The following is a 16,500-nucleotide window of genomic DNA, read 5'->3' as shown; positions in this document are numbered from 1 at the left end:
AAAAGAAGGAATAAGACGACACATTTGGGGCAAGCGATCGAAACAAAAACAATGATGACAAAAACGATAAAGGTACTTTTGGAAATTGACAATATCTCGTATCGGGTTTGATTGGAATACACGATAAGTCCAGGGTTGTTTTTGTAAGTTCCTCTTTCTTTTTCTCCAAAGTGTTTGGAAGTGTGAAGAGGTCAATTGGTATTAGAGGAGTAGTAAAGATTTAAGCTTAAAGCCGGAGGTCTCAAGTTTGAATTTAACCTCCGTCAGGTTTTATTGTAGTAAGCCTTTATATGGGGGATTTTTCGTAGAACTGAAGATGGTGGGCTTAAAGTACCTATTATTGTCTACGTCGTAGACGTATGAGGTCGTTCAAGCTTCGTATCTTCAATTACTTGGATTTTGACTCTTGTTCTTCACTTTCTCTCTCTAGCTTCTCTTTCTAAATTTAGTGAAATTTAACGTGTAAATGAGTTGATTAAAGTTTGTAATGCTATATTATACATCATAATCATAGGCTTTCCATCCCAAATCTTTTTATTTTGGGCTTAAGGCCCTTAAGCCCATTTTTAAACTTCCTATCCATTTCATCAATAAACCAATGTTACTATTCGAATTTTATGAACTTGTAGGGAGTTGCATAAACGAACAATTTGAAACAACTAAATTGTCAATGGAAAATGTAATTGCACCCACAATCGTCGTAGATTCAAAAAACTACAAAGTTTCAGAAAAAAGAATTAACAAAGACGACCAGTTTAGGGTTTTGCAAAGAGTAGGTGGATAGAGAGAAACAACAGTGCAGTGTTTGGTATGCAGGAATGAGAGGTGAAATGAAATAGATCATTACGATAGAATGAAGAAAAGCGTGTTTAGTTGGTAAATGAAATGGAATCACCGTTTCCATAAGACATTCCATTCCCTCAAAATCATTCTATCCACCCCCCATGTTTTTTTTTTCATTCCATCCCCTCTTGCACCATTTATCAACAACACCACAACCCACCACCTTCGCCACCACCACCTACCACCACCACCCACCATCAACGCCAGCGGCGCCTCCACTCGCAACCCGTCACCGCCTCTGCCGCCACCCCGACAGTCAACATCGCCGCCGCCACCCACCCGCTAGGTTGCCACCCACTGCCGCCACCAACCACTGCCAACGCCACTCGTCGCTGCCACCCACCACCACCGTAAACGCCACCACCGGCACCACCAACCACCACCGCCATCGCCGCCACCTACCACCACCGACGGCCACCGCCTCCACCGCCACCTATAACCATCCACAATCACTACCACCGACCACCACCACTCACCGCTGAAGTTATTCCTTCGTTTTTCTTGCCTACCAAATAATACACAATAAAAATTTATTTCATTCTCACATGGTAACCAAATAAGATATGGTAATGATCAATTGCATTCTCTCGTCCATTCCATTCTCTCGTCCATTTCATTACCCCATACCAAATAGACCCTAGAGGAGAAGATCAATGTAATGGCGGTGAGAAATTTATGGTTTCTCAAACATAAGCCTAGTTTTCTAATTCAGGTCATAAGATTTGCATGTCTAGATAACATAGGTCATGGGTTTAGACGGGAAACTAAAGATAATGAGCCATCAGAAAATGTCATGTGTCCAAAATGTTTTGTTTTTATTAGGTATAGAAGATTTTGGGGTTTCGGGATTGTCGTTAGGTTCTATTTCAGATTTGTTTTTCATACCCTAATCGAGAAAGGCAAAGGTAAATAAATTTTTTTTTTGAAAATTAAATAAATGAAAAAGAAAAAGAAATTGTGATCGGGGTCTAAAAAAGAATAAAAAGTAGAAGAAATGATAAGTTATCTTTTTTCTTTTTTTTTTACCAAAAGAAAAGAGAAGAAAGATACAAAATATCAATTAATCACAAAGTCTACAGGTGTATTGCGTGTAGTACACGTTTTCAGGCAATAAGAGATGTAATGTGTCTGGTTCACATATATAGCTATATAAGTTATTATCGATTTGTGAATGAGTCTTTTTAAATATAATAACTTAAAATCTATTAAAAAACATTTTGACGTAATCTACTTACAAAAATGGTCTGTCTCATTCCAGTCTTCTAGTTAAATATTTATTGTCTACTAAAAAGTCTTAAAAGTATAAATCATGCTTCATTAAATATTTCAGATTTGGTACCAAGTTGCATGCTTTATCAATTAATAATATGAAAATCGAATTAATAACCATATACATCTTTATAATAAATTAAAAACTATATATATACATATATATATAAAATTATATGTATATATATTGACTAATAATAACATAATTTATATATACATATAATTGTTTATCTATATATATTAACTAATATAAAACAAAATATGCAACAGTCATTATTGTTATAAACCAGACATTTTAGGCCCAACCCATTACTTATGGGCTTTAGGGTTTATGGTTTTATTTATATATATATTGTATTGTTGAAGAGAATGAATGAGTAGAATTCAGTTTTATCCCTAATTCTCTCTGGTTTTTATCACGTTATCAGCACCTTGACTCTTCGCTGAAAGACAACCTTCTGTTCCTCACATCCTGCGGAACACACCACTTATTCTTCAACAGTTTTTCTCCAATTTCAATAACCGTCGTTCCTCAAATCCGGGTACGCATCATCGAACTTTCTGCACTACGTTTTAATGTTATATTTATTACAGTATAGATATGAAAAAAATCCAAAGGATCACTCACAACTATCGATTTTACAACATGGTAACGGGAAGAATTTTTTTTTCATATGCTTCTATGTTTCATATGCTTCTATGGTGGCATGCCAACATGTTTCACGTATTTTTTTGAACTTAATTTTACATCTGATCCTTTGGAACAAACGAAATACGATTTTCTGTCTACATTTTAGATTACGTGGCATATGATTATTTATCAAGACTATAGAACACCGTAGGAGTTTTTCTCTGAGTTGTACTTACAGACACAACATTTAAGAATTGAAACAACATATCACCGAATCTATTAATTTTTCTTCTTCCTCACTAACAAACGGCGGTCTCTACCGACACACAAAAATCTTACCCGAAAACCTTCCTCCGGCTATTCAAGCCACCGGTTAACCGGCGCTACAATCATCTTCAACCAGTCCGGCATATTTCACTGGCAGCGACGACTCGGTTCCTACGATCTCCGGCTGTTTAACCGTCGCCGGAGATGACGGTTTTGTTGGAGATCCACTGTCCTACATCTGTTTCTTTTTCTCTCTCTATTACCACCGGAAAACCACTCTATTTTTAAGGCCTGACTCACCGATGAATTTTTCTCCGATCTCTGTTTGAGGCGGCTGTTGTGAACGGTTGTTGAAATATTGTTTGTGGTGTCAACATTCCATATGTTATAACAATATCTTTCAAAAGAAGACTTTTCAAACCCTAACTAAAACCATGGGCTGGGCCATAATTAGACATTAGTACGTAATGTTCAAACCCTCAAGTTAATATTTTTTTGGACAATAATGTTTAAAAAGATTTTGTTATGTCTACTAAACTACACGAAAGATATAATAAAAGTAACAGTTGGGTATTATTAAAATTAGAGAATTTTATTTCAAAACTAATATGTTTATATTTTATCTGGTTCTCAAATCCGGTTGAACCGGTTTGACCGATTCGACCAGTGAACAAGTAAAGCGTATATATATACACACAATCACACAATATAAATATGGTGGGGTGAGAGAGGCATATGAAAATTGTCTTCTTGCATAGAACCTGAAGTTCTAATCATAAAGAACTCGAAGTTCTCCTATGGTATCCATTATATACACATGCTCGTTCTTAAATGCATGTTTCTTTCATTTGTAGATAAAATGTCGAACTTATCAAAAATTAAATTTACCGCACTTGACATCTCGGGTAACAACTACCTCCCATGGACTCTTAATGCTAAAATTCATATCAAAGAACGTTTTGACCACCAGAAGTTGGTCTTACTCCCCAAAGCCCGCTATGAATGACTTTATTTACGACTACAGGATTTTAAGACCACTAGTGAGTATAATTTTGCCTTGTTCCGCATTACCTCTGAGTTAAAATTATGTGGTGAGAAAATTACTGATGAAGACATGCTTGAAAAATTTTTCTCAACGTTCCATGCCTCAAATATGCTCCTGTCGCAGCAATACAGGGAACGTCAATTTACCAAATATTCTGAATTGATATCATATCTTCTGGTCGCGGAGCAAAACAACAAGCTTCTACTGCAAAACCATCAATCGCGACCCGCCGGTGCAAGCCCATTCCCTGAAGCGAATGTGGCTAATTATCAAAGTGGACGAGGTAGAGGTAGAGGCCGCGGCCCCAGCAGAGGTCGTGGTCGTGGATATACATGGCATCGAGAGTCCCAGAACTCTTTAAAAAAAAAAAAAAAAATAGCGGTGATGAATCGAGTCGACATAATACGGGGCGACCTTCGAAAAGGAAAAGTAGCGGGAACCAAATCAACATTTGTTATAAATGTGGGATGTCAAATCATTGGTCCTGCACATGTCACACCCTTAAACACCTCATTGAGGCATCTCAACATATAATGAAAGAAAAAAAGGAAAGAATGCTGAAACTAATTTGATTGAGGATAATGTACCTTTTATGTTTTACTTTTCATTTGAAACTCTTGCAATGTTTCATTTTACTTCTTTGAATTAACATTTGTTTATTTTTATTTCCTGAAGAAATATGTATACTAGCTCTAGTAGAGCTTTTATTGGTGATGAATGTCTGGTAGACAGCGGTAGTACTAACACTATTCTCAAAGATATGAAATTTTTCTTTGAGTTGTCTCCGGCAGAGACACCGATTAGTACTATATCTGGTGTCAGTAACCTTATCGAAGGCTCCGGCAGAGCACACATAATATTATCTTCGGGTACCCAACTAACTATTGATAATGCATTATATTCAAGTAAATCCAGAAGAAATTTACTTAGCTTTAAAGATATTCGAAAAAACGGTTACCACCTAAAAACAATATCTGAACAAAATATTGAATATCTTCAAATTACTTCAAACAAAAATGGCAAAGAAACAATTGTTGAACAATTAGAAGCCTTATCCTCTGGATTATATTGTACTAATATCAATCCTATCGAATCATACATGGTGAGTAACCAAAAGCTGTTAGATAAAGACACATTCAATATATGGCATGACCGTCTAGGTCACCCTGGTAGCATAATGATGAGACGAATAATCAAAAGTGCAACCGGGCACCCTCTCAAAAACTTAAAAGTTTTGCTACCACAAGACTTATCATGTGTAGCATGCTCTCTGGGCAAACTTATAATTCGGCCCTCACAAACTAAATTGATACATGAAACCCCATCATTTTTGGACAGAATCCAAGGGGATATTTGTGGGCCCATTCATCCTCCGTGTGGACCATTCCGCTATTTCTTGGTCTTAATTGACGCATCCTCAAGGTGGTCACACGTGAGCCTTTTAGCTACTCGAAATGTAGCATTTGCCCGACTTTTAGCTCAAATCATACAATTGAGAGCCAATTTCCCCGATAATCAAATTAAAAACATCCGAATGGATAATGCGGGAGAGTTTACATCTCAAGCTTTTAATGACTATTGTATGTCAATTGGGATCAATGTTGAACATTCAGTACCTCATGTTCACACACAAAACGGTTTAGCTGAATCTCTGATTAAACGATTACAAATAATCGCTAGACCACTCTTAATGAGATGTAAATTACCATCTTCTGCATGGGGTCATGCTATTTTGCATGCCGCTGCACTAATTAGATTGAGACCAACTGCTGATCATGAATACTCCCCATTGCAACAGGTCTCCGGACGAGAACCAAATTTGTCCCATCTTAGAATTTTTGGTTGTGCGGTATATGTACCAATACCGCCACCACAACGTACTACAATGGGACCCCAAAGAAGACTGGGTATTTATATTGGCTTTAACTCTCCGTCCATAATTAAATATTTAGAACCAATGACGGGAGACATGTTTACAGCACGGTATGCTGACTGTCATTTTGATGAAACAATGTTCCCAGTCTTAGGGGGAGATAAGGACAAAGAAAGACTGGTAACACAAGAAATAATGTGGAATGCATCATCGCTATCAAATCTCGACCCCCGAAGTGGTCAATGTGAATATGAAGTCCAAAAGATTATACATTTGCAAAGAATAGCGAATGAATTATCAGATGCATTCACAGACACGAATAGAGTGACAAAGTCACATGTACCAGCATCAAATGCACCTGCTCGAATTGAAGTAATCCCAGAAGCGATTACTATACAACGAAAGCGTGGGAGACCAATCGGTTCCAAAGACAAAAACCCACGGAAACGAAAAGAGCAAAGTAACGCAGTTGGTGAAAACTCACAAAAGAGTATAAGTGAAACCCCGGTAGACGTAAATGTCCCAGAAGAGACAACTATGAATCCAGAGGAAAATGAAGTTTCAGAAGAAACACCGGTACCGAACGAAAATGAGATCTCTATCAATTATGTACAAGATAGTACAATGTGGAACCGGAATAAAACACGTGTTGATGATATATTCGCATATGCTATAGCAACGGATGTAATCAATGAAAATGATTACGTACCAAAAACTTTAGAAGAGTGCATGCACAGAAATGATTGGCCAAGATGGCAAGAAGCCATAAATGCCGAATTAAATTCGCTCGAAAAGCGACATGTTTTCGGACCTGTAGTCCGAACGCCCATAGACGTCAAACCAGTAGGTTATAAATGGGTGTTTGCAATAAAGAGAAATGAAAAGAATGAGATTGTACGATATAAGGCTCGACTTGTAGCACAAGGGTTTTCCCAAATCCCAGGAGTTGATTATGAGGAAACGTATTCCCCTGTAGTGGATGCGATAACCCTTAGGTTCCTAATCGGCCTCACAATCTCTGAAGGACTTCATATGAGACTAATGGATGTCGTCACCGCATACTTATACGGGACACTTGAAAATGACATCTACATGAAAATCCCAAAAGGATTAAAATTGCCTGAAGCATTAAAATCAACACCTCGAGATATGTGTTCTATAAAGCTCCAAAGATCTTTATATGGTCTCAAACAATCTGGTCGTATGTGGTACAATCGACTTAGTGAATATCTCGGAAAAGAAGGATACAAGTCTGATGTAATCAGTCCATGTGTTTTTATAAAAAGATCACTCTCAAATTTCACTATAATAGCAGTCTATGTTGATGATATCAACATCATCGGATCTCCTGAAGAGATAGAGAAAGCTGCTCAATTGTTAAAGAAGGAATTTGAGATGAAAGATCTTGGTATGACAAAATTATGTATCGGACTACAATTTGAATATCTGTGCAATGGCACATTTGTCCATCAATCAAACTACATCCAGAAGATGTTAATACGTTTCAATATGGACAAAGCACATCCGTTTAGCGTACCTATGGTTGTCCGACCGCTAGATCCACACAAGGATCCTTATCGCCCTCAAGAAGAAGGTGAAGAAGTACTTGGTCCAGAAGTACCGTACTTAAGCGCGATCGGTGCCCTTATGTATCTCGCAAATAACACAAGACCTGACATTGCATTTGCAGTACATGTACTAGCGAGATACAGTTCGAATCCAACACGTAGACACTGGAATGGTGTAAAACATATATTCCGGTATATTTGCGGGACACAAGACTTAGGTCTTTTCTATCAGAAAGATCAAAAGTCCCAGCTTATTGGGTATGCTGATGCCGGATATCTATCAGATCCTCACAAAGCAAAATCTCAGACAGGTTACGTATTCACATACGGTGGCACAGCAATTTCTTGGAAGTCAACTAAGCAAACACTTACAGCAACATCATCAAATCATGCCGAATTAATAGCACTATATGATGCTGGTCGAGAATGCGTGTGGTTGAGATCAATGATTAATCACATAAAAGAAGCATGCGGATTAGAACAGATCAAGAAGGAGCCGACAATTATTTATGAAGACAATGCTGCTTGCATAGCTCAGATCAGAGAAGGTTATATCAAGGGTGATCGAACAAAGCACATCTCACCAAAGTTCTTCTCAACATATGACTTGCAGAAAGAAGGGGAAATCGATGTTCGTCAGATCAAGTCAAGTGAAAATCTAGCAGATCTGTTCACGAAATCTTTACCTAGAAGCAGTTTCGAGCAGCTATCACACAAGATCGGTCTCCGTAGATTGAAAGATGTTTGTTGAATTCAGGGGGAGAATTATACACGCTGTACTCTTTTTCCCTTAACTAAGTTTTGTCCCACTGGGTTTTCTTAGTAAGGTTTTTAATGAGGCAGCATAGCTGATCCAGTAGTATCAGTTTATTTATTCAGGTCCTGAAGTACCTATTTAACATCATCCTGAAGTATGTCATTAAATTGTGTATAATTCTAAATGTCTGAGGGGGAGTGTTATAAACCAGACATTTTAGGCCCAACCCATTACTTATGGGCTTTAGGGTTTATGGTTTTATTTATATATATATTGTATTGTTGAAGAGAATGAATGAGTAGAATTCAGTTTTATCCCTAATTCTCTCTGGTTTTTATCAATTATAAATATATATGTATTTATAGGGTAGGGATTATAGGGTATGGATAATGTAAATTAATTCAGAAGTGTGAGAAGTATATTATAACACTATATAACACCATATAAACACCGTATAACAATGTATAACACCATATAACACTATGTAACACTATATGACATTATAAACAACATATAACACTATACATCTATCATAGACATGCTATCAGATAAACTATAGTGTTATATTTGTTATATAGTGTTACAGGGTGGGGTTCGGCTAGAAAGTCCAAATTTCCTAAAAAGTGTAAAAAGTCATAAAACACTCTAATTTCAGGCATAAAACACACCTAAAACCCACAAATAACAGAGTGAAAATTACTAAAACACCATATTCCTACCATAATAGTTCATAAAAACTTAAAACACACAATCGTAGAACTATGAATATAAAACACAACATGATAATCAACATAAAACACAATAATATTTGTTATTCAATAATCAGAGCCTTATCATCCAAAACACAAAACACAACCCACATATATGATGTTTTAGTAACTTTCATTTTGTTATTTGTGGGTTTTTTGTGTGTTTTATGGTTGACAATTTGGTGTTTTATGACTTTCTACACTTTTTAGGAAATTTGGACTTTCTAGCCAACTCCTAGCTAATGTTACATATTATTATACGATGTTTATATGGTGTTATATAGTGTTACATATTGTTACACGATGTTTATATGGTGTTATATAATGTTATATATAGTGTTATATTATATACTTCTCACACTTCTGGATTAATATACAGAATCCTCTACCTGTATCTATAATAATAAGAAAATATGAATTAAATATAAAATCTGAAGTAGTTAATGAATAGAATTTTTGAAAAAGAAGAAAGCTCTAAAACATAAATATTTTAAGAAAATCCAGTTAAGCTCTCAGTTTGATTTGTTGGTAAAATAAGTCCAACCATAACCAACCGGCTTAGAGCATTCTCATCCAAACTACCAAAATTTGTGTGGGGGGTTTTTTAAATATAAGAAGTATAAAAAGTGGTTGTGAGTGGAGGAGAGAGAAAATGTTACTGTTCATCTGTATATTTGGGGACACTGTTCACCCCGTATACTTTTTTAATAGAGTAAATTACGTTTTTGGCCCCCGTGGTTATATCACTTTTACTATATTAGTCCAAAATAAGAATTTTTAACATATCTGCCCCCATAGTTTCTATAACTAACCATTTTGACCCCTAAGTCTAGAGATCATGGGGGCCAAAATGGTTAGTTATAGAGACCATGGGGCTAAAATGGTAAGACTTAGGGGCCAAAATGGTTAGTTATAGAGACCATGGGGGCAGATATGTTAAAATTTTTTATTTTGGACTAATATAGTAAAAGTGATATAACCACAAGGGCCAAAAACGTAATGTACTCTTTTTAATATATATTGAAAGTGGTTGTGAGTGGAGGAGAGAGAAAATGTAATATATATTGAAAAGGATAGAGAAAAAGTATTTGTTTTTAGTGGAAATATATTGATATAGGAGTTGTTTTTTAGTGGAATGTATGTATATTTTTAGTGGATTGGATGTGAATGCTCTTAGGAGCTATTTGTTTCAAATTTTAATAGGCTCTTAGACTGTCCGCAATGCAACAGGCTGCATTTACTACATGCATCCTAGTTATCACTGCCACATCAGCTTTTTACTCATTATTAACAAATGCACTCTCACTCCTCCTTTTAACTCCAACTCATCCTTCCCACATGCACACTCTCTCTTCCACATCACAATTTATTTTTCCAACCCATTAGTTTTTAAAGGGACCACCTTCACCTTCTCTCTCGTGCATTTAGGTGCACTTCACAAAGTGCAACCCCTTACTTTATTGTCCACCCCAATGCATCCTTCACAAGTGCACACGCCACGTCATTAAATGAAACCCCCCAAATGGAAGCATTGGAGGCAGTCTTAATAGTTCAGAACTCTTACTAGTTTAACACTTAATGGTTCAAACTGTTTGTTTTGCTAGCAGATGTCTGAATGGTTCAGACATTTGTCTCTGAATGGTTAAGCATTATACTAAGTCTGAATGATTAAAGCCTTTTATTTGAATTAGCCAGACACTTGATTTTGAATAGTTAAACATTATACTGACTTTTATGTTTCAGATCTCTTACAGGTTCAATTATTTATTTATGAACGATATAGTTACTTAATTAAAACATGATTCATGCTTGCCACTTTTCTAGGAATTATTGCAGGCCACATGACTTTGCTCCACAATACCGATTATTTTATGTCCACTGAAAAGGACAATGTAAATGTCAAAACTGGTTAAAAGGTTGAATCTAGCAAAGTATTCAATCAATTTCTAGATCTAACTAAATATTTTTTACAGCAAATTAATCAACTGTTAAATACTTGTATATTTATACTATGATGATTTATTTTTTTATCTTTTAAATAGAAAGGAGACACTTATCAAATCATGTCTCTTAGGAACATTTAACTAGTAATTAGTAACTACAACTATGATGAACTTCTTTTTAATCATAATATATTCAATATTTTAACCCATTTATTTAGTAAATTGTTATATAGTACTCGTTTCAGAATGTGCTATAACAAAGTGTTGCATTTTGTATGCAACTTAAATAAATTTATCGTCGAATTGAGCACAATTAATATATATAGGGGAGGACTCAATGTGAAACACTCAAAAAGTGGGGAACTGGGGAAGCATGCATTTAACATGTTAGAAAATCAATTTTTTAAAAAGAAAAAATTCAGAGTGCATATAAATACATATAGAAGCCATTTTAATATAAAAAAATAAAAAAACTAAAAAAAAAATCCTAAAAAACAGTAAAAAAAAGGTTAAAATAGAGTGTATTCATAACAACTTTTTTCATGATATTCATGTCTATTTTGTTATAATTTTTTTCTGGGCCGTAGATATTGGTATAAAATGGTGTTAAAAGTTGGAATATTTACAATTTTCTCAAATATTATTACCATTAGTTTTTCCATTTTTTTAATTTTGTTTTTATATTTACAAAAATTGGGTCCATTGGCTTATCATTCTTTTTGGAACGGTTAAAAAAACTATGGACCAGCCATGTTCAAAAAGTAGGTTTGGGTCTGATAATGCAATGGACTCTTGCATTAATCATGTACAATTCGGTCTAAGTTTTTGATAACCACTTAAATCACCAGGCCCACACTTTTGTTCTTTCAAGAGTCAAGATAATGGTATGTGTCCAACAGCTCACTGGCCCAAAACGGGTTTTTTCAAGAACCGGGTAGGAACCAGTTTCAGGTTTGGTCAAAAAAGTAAAGGATCAAGTCAGGTAGGAACCGGTTTTGGGTACGTTCGTGTTTTTGACCAGTTTGGCCCGTATTTTTTCGGGTTTTGTCCGGTTTGAGTTCAGGTTTTAACCTGGTAGAGGTGGAACCGGGGTCGGATCCGGTTCGGTTCTTTTTCCAACCCCGGGTCTGAAATCAGTAAATATGTCTTATTAACAAAAGCAAATATAGAATTTGGCCCAAGTTTTGAATAATATTTGTTCTCGTTGTTTTTCTCACTTTTTTTTGACGTGAGAAGCCATCCTGGTAAACTCACGAGACTCCACAGTTACCATAACACCTATTGGGATCAAGTAAAACATAGTTTACTATGAACAAGTAGTCTTCAACAGGGTTATAAATTAAAAAAAAAAATCTCATTGTTTTATGCTTTTACAATTCCAAATCACGTTTTTTACAATTTTTTTTTCATTTCAACGCATATGAATTCAAACAGGGGCACAACTTTCAAGGGGCCGGGGGGCATCCGACCCCTCGAATTTTTCGATCAGTAGTGTTATGTATGTACGTGTCCTATAGAAGTTTTTAGGTATATACGTTTTCGACACCCCAGTAAATATTTTCAAGTTTCGCCACTGAATTCAAAGAGATGAAGCATATAATCGTGAGGATACGGACATACAAATAATTACAACGGACATACAAATAATTACATAGCCCACAGTCACACCTAAATGATTGGTGCGGCCCACATCCAGTGATAGTGAAATTGGCTAAACGCATTTATCATCCAACCCAACGTGTTGTTCATATAAATCAACTTTCATGGGCCAACCCAATTTGAAATCCAGATGATGATAATGTAGCAACTTTTCCTCTTTACATGAGTCACGAATATTTGTGCATTGAAACTTGTTGAATCTCCTGGTCGGGGTCTGTATGGGTCAGTTTGGTTCGGCTTTATTATTAACCATAACCATATCTGTTTGTTCGGTTACAGGATTCTCTTAACCATAACCGTAACCAAACTCCGGTCATGGTTAATCGGTTATGAAGCCGGTTATGGTTTGGTTTTGGTTAATATCGGTTATTAACCCAAGATTTCGACTAAAATTAACTTTGAGCTAAAGTTCAAAAATAACAAACCAATTAGCCTGCAATTATAAATGAAACCACGGTGTTAGATTTAGCTTAGTTTTTATTAATAAGACAACCAAGACTACACTTTTTTTATCAAACTATCGATACAGGATCCCTTTTAATAAAGTAATTTTCAACAAAAAAAAAAAAAAAAAACTTAAGCCTTCAATGTGGGACGGTAGAAAAAACCTCTACATGGTTATGGTAAAACATAAATCAATTATATAAACTTAACATAATAAGTTTGGTTCAGTTTTGGTTATATCGGTTAACCAAATATTCATAACCGTAACCATAAACGATTGGTCGGTTAAGCAAAACTTCATAACCGTAACCTTCGGTTATCGGTTAAAATCGGTTCGATTATGTTGGTTATGGTTCGTTTATCGGTTATTGGTTATGGCGGTTAATTTGCTCACCCTTACCCCTGGTTGTGAACAGGTATCGGAGGGCTTCTTTAACCTAAGACATTCATCATTGACTATATGTAGTGATCCACAAAGATGATAAAAGACTACACCCATCATGATGTAACAAGTCAAAACTAGGTTGTTAAAGTGTGAAAGTGTCACACCTGTGAAAATGGTAAAGACTACACCCATTATGATAAAGTAGTAACAAGATATAAGATTATAATGTAAGATTGGAGGGTATGGAAAGCTTCATCTTTAAGGGGATGGGCTACTACGTCACTGTCACGTAAGCAAGGTCTAAAGGGGATGGACCTAGGGGTGGGGGATGAACCCCTTTATATATATATATATATATATATATATATATATATATAGGTAAAGAGTAAAATACAAATGCGCTTATCGTACGACACGTACGCGATCATCCCAGCCGTTCGATCAGGTGCAGATCTGGTGCGAATTCAATACATATCGCATGTGAAAAAATGGTTAGCATGGGGAAGTGAATGGCATGGGGTGTGTAGATGGACAAAATCGCATGTGGAAGATTTGAATAGCGCATGTGAAAAAATGACATGGGGTAATGTGAAAAATGGCATGGGGCGTGTAGAATCGCATGTGGAAGATTGAATATCGCATGTGAAAAAATGGCTAGCATGGGGTAATGTGAAAAATAGCAGGGGGTGTGTAGAATCGCATGTGGAAAATTTAATATCGCATGTGAAAAAATGGCATGGGGTAATGTGAAAAATGGCATGGGGTGTGTAGAATCGCATGTGGAAAATTGAATATCGCATGTGAAAAAATGGCATGAGGTGTGTAGAATCGCATGTGGAAAATTGAATATCGCATGTGAAAAAATGGCTAGCATGGGGTAATGTGAAAAATGGCATGGGGTGTGTAGAATCGCATGTGGAAAATTGAATATCGCATGTGAAAAATCTGTGTGTGTTTTACTGTTCATCTTCTTCGATTGTTGGTCGATCATTGTCAGTCTTCTTCCGTTTGACCCCTACAACTCCCAAATTAGTAGTTCTTATTATCGATATCGCACTAAAAGGAACGAAGGGAGGTTGGGGAAGAAGATTTTCAGGTTTTTGAATTTGATTTAGGGTTTGATTTTGAACTATCATCGGTCAATTACTGAGATTTATGACCTCGCAATGACGTTTAACCTTCCTGGTATGATTTAGATATATTAAAATGATTAATTTAATCATTTAAATTAGTTTTGCTCGCGTTTGATCGATTGAAGATCGTACGGCTGAGGGCATCGCGTACATAATGTAGGATAAGAGGTATTGTACGTTAACCAGCCTCTATAAATATATATATATATATATAATGTAAGTATCTATAGAAAACCCACTTTAATTTAGAAAACCCGGGAAACTCAAAGCTCCCGATGTTTTTTTTTTTCTTGAAAAAATTTACACATGTTATATACATGTTTTTAAGGGTTTTGGGCAAAAAAAATCAAAAAAGCGCCGAATAGATATTTAAAAAAAAATAAACAAGTTTTGGTGTAACACATGTTACAAAGATGTCAGATGAACGTAACACGTGTTACACCAAAACTTGTTTATTTTTTTTTAAAATATCTACTCGGCGCTTTTTTGATTTTTTTTGCCCAAAACCCTTAAAAACATGTATATAACATGTGTAATTTTTTTCAAGAAAAAAAACATCGGGAGCTTTGAGTTTCCCGGGTTTTCTAAATTAAAGTGGGTTTTCTATACATCTTTCCCCTATATATACATATCTGTGTGTGAGGAGAGAGAACACAGGCCCATCGAGCACGTCGTTGGGGAGCCAGAGTCGCTGGGACGCGCCTTTGGGGGGCGGTGTGGGGTGCGGCGCCGAGCTACGCCGGGCCTAAGCCAACCCCCATACCCTCCAGTCTAACAAGTCAAACCCAGGTTGTTAAAATGTGAAAATGTCACACTTGTCAAAAATGATAAAGACTACACCCGTTATGATTTGGTCAAAAATTACATAATGAAGTTTGACCACTTTGAACTTTGAAGTTTGAACCCCTGGTTTACTTCATAAAAAAGAAAAAAAAAAGAATAGCATTAGGTCAAAGTTTAGAGATTAATTTCACAAGCAATTGCAACAATAAAAGGAGTTGATTGCAACTACAATCAACATAATCACAAGAATTTAGCAGGAAAAAAAATCAAAATTTCATGAAATCCTCGCGTTTGTATGAGCAGAAACTACCAAAAGTTCACAGTTTTTGTTTTAAAGAAACGCGAGCAAGGATGTATATCATACGACAATGCATCTACACGCTAATTTGTTGGAGAGAAGATGATGGGGAGGACTGAGGATGATTAGCGTCACATAAGTTTTACGAAGCAATCATGTTATAATCAATCAATCGTTGCTTTGCGTCTATATTATGGATTGGGTCTAGTTTATTCCAATTATTCGACACACAAGTAACAAAAACTATTAAGTAGATTATGAAATCAAGATTAGAAACTATTATGTATATTAAAACGCAAGATGAATATAATTTTAATATTATAATTACTTTTAGACATATTTTTTCGGTTATAATTTTTAATTTCTTTTAATATGGTGGGTATGTTTTTTTTTTTTTCATAACAAAGAACAAAAGTATAAATAAAAGATGTACAAGTTTTTAAAAACTAAGAACTCTAGCGTGCAGCAATCGCGTTTAGTCGAAACAGGTGGTTGATTCATATGAAGATTGGTGGAGCATAAAGATTATGTATTGAGCATGTTTAATTCGAAACAATCTCATATGGTTCTTGTTAGGTAAGAATCAATTGAGTGAGGTTTTATGACCTAAATAATAACCCAAAGATGTAATGAAGTAATGCTTAGGCTCCTGCAGTTGACAAGGGTCTTTTCTTCTGAGTGTGTGTATAATGCTGGCTGTTAATTAGTTATCTGTTTTCGGGCCTTCGGCGATGGAAGTTGGATACTTTGAGCAGAATAATTATTAATTAGAATAAAATATACCAATACTGGTACATATAAAACTATGTTAATCCCTATTAGTATATAAAATCCTAATCCGATTAATCCTGTT

Source organism: Helianthus annuus, chromosome 17 (genome assembly GCF_002127325.2).
Source record: "Helianthus annuus cultivar XRQ/B chromosome 17, HanXRQr2.0-SUNRISE, whole genome shotgun sequence".
In the NCBI taxonomy this organism is placed as follows: domain Eukaryota; kingdom Viridiplantae; phylum Streptophyta; class Magnoliopsida; order Asterales; family Asteraceae; genus Helianthus; species Helianthus annuus.
Note: the sequence above shows the minus strand (reverse complement) of the source record.